At 36.4% G+C, this 2,116-nt stretch overlaps 1 pseudogene; it reads right to left on the bottom strand.

The window, feature by feature from the left end:
- Positions 1-256: 256 nt before the first annotated feature.
- LOC149267330 (cytokinin dehydrogenase 4-like) lies at positions 257-1,678 on the bottom strand (annotated as a pseudogene).
- Between the last annotated feature and the right edge of the window lie 438 nt (positions 1,679-2,116).

The raw sequence follows: 2,116 nt of genomic DNA, 5'->3' as shown, positions 1-2,116 counted from the left end.
AAATGGGAAATGTGAACTATGTGCATCTAAGCTGTAAATTTTAAAAACCACGTTATAAATGGGAAATGCGAACTTTGCACATCTCAGCTTACAAAAATTTTAAAAACTACGTTACAAATGGGAAATGCGAACTACGTGCATCTAAGCTTTCTCATTTATCTGATGATGTTATATCGATCCTACAAAATGTTCCCCGAAACCATATAAAAAATACTCTGAGTGGGAAGACAATTTTTTTAAAATCAACCATGTTACAAATGGGAACTATGTGAATCTAACCCTTTGCAATAATCTAATGATGTTAGATCAATCTTACAAAATGTTCCCTGAAACTAAAAAAAAGGTTAATAATATGTATTTTCAAAATATATATAATACCCGATCAATAGTGACGTAGTTCATGGTCATTTCCAGGCCGTACAAGAGATGGCCTTCGGTGTTCAGATTGTTCACTTTGACTGAATTTTCAGGCGAGAAGAAAGACGACCTCCAATGGTTGAGCAGTTCGTCCTTGTTTACAGGGACCAATCATTCAACAGAATCGCTGGTGAATTAAGTCTGAGTACAGAACTCTGATCCATTTCACCTGTACAATCAATATACATAAATTCTTATCAACTGCACAACGCATCTATTATACAATGAACATACAAATCTCTGAAGGATCGATAATCATACCTCACACACCATTTGTGGCTCAACAGCAATCTGCGCCTTGGTGATGATGCCGAAATAACCTAACACACCAAGAACTGCATGAAATAGCTCGGTATTTTGTCCTTTTGATAAATTCAATACTGCATAGTATATTTAACATTAATAGAAACTAAAAGAAAAATGGGAGTGTCAATTTATAAGTAAAGAATCCTATTGAGTTTGTTGAGAAGGTTTACCCGTGATGACTTCAAGCTGATAGACATTGTTAATATGGGGGCCGTCGAATAAAATTTGTCCACTGATTCCAGCATTAGAGAGCATTCCTCCGACTGTGAGATATAGGTAGCCTGTCCATGACTTTGGAGCCAAGCCTTCCTTGAGCGTGGCATGCAACACGTCGATCCACAAATCACCTCTATTAACATCGACATTTAACAAACCTTGGTTCTTCACTTATATGACCGCTTTGAGGGATTCCATTGCTATGACAATTCCATTTTCTGCTCGAGCTTGTCTATTGAGGGAATGAGCATGGCCTGTGGCAACAATTGTGAGATCGGACGAGGAACCACATTTTTAAATCAACTGGATCAGTGTTGCAATGTCTGATACTGGTGTTGGATGAAGAACAACTCTGGGATGAGCTGTACGCAGATTCCCAAAATCAGTTGCAGCAAGATGGGTATTGTCGAAGTCGAGATGTCCATCAAAATAAAGGACTCTGACAAGTAAGCATTTTAGATCCAGCGTTGACAAACCAACCGCAGAAATCAAGTTGGTAATCAGGAACATGACAAAAAGTGAAGAGTAATAGTGGAGCAAAGATTGTTTTTCTCAATATTCAAAATAGTTAAATAAAATACATTGAAAATATAGACAATAAATGACTGGAGTAAAACTCCACTAAACTGAAGTAAAACTGAACTAATTGTGACTCCTAGCAAACTCTTAGCAGAAAATGCAATCAAATGTGATGACACCAAGCATACAATCAGATTAATATCTCAACATCCCCTCTTAATCTCAATTGTTACAAGTATAGGAATTTACAATGCCTAATTTCTCTCTTTGAAATTGAAATGCATTCTTTCCCAATGGCTTTGTAAAAATATCTCAAGGCCGATCTTTGGAACAACAAAAAGCTAGTATTATGTCCCCATCATTGCCAACCTCACGGATGAAATGAAAACATGTGTCAATGTGCTTGCTCATTTTGTGGAAAACATTATTTTTTGAAAAAGAAATTGTTGAAAGGTTATCACGGTAAATATGAGTCAGCTCCTTTTGAACAATGGAAATATCTTTCAATAATTTTCTCAACCACACTGCTTGACAAACTACTGAATTTCCTGCTACATATTCTGACTCTGCAAAAGATATTGAAATGATTAACTATTTCATGGATGCCCATGAAATTAGATTGGTTCCAAGATGAAAGGTATACCATGAGGTGCTTTTG

The sequence above is a fragment of the Pinus tabuliformis genome, chromosome 6 (assembly GCF_031772625.1).
Source record: "Pinus tabuliformis cultivar Carrire ecotype Pingquan chromosome 6, CPIR1, whole genome shotgun sequence".
Taxonomy (NCBI): Eukaryota; Viridiplantae; Streptophyta; class Pinopsida; order Pinales; family Pinaceae; genus Pinus; species Pinus tabuliformis.
This window is presented reverse-complemented; position numbering and strand designations above follow the sequence as displayed.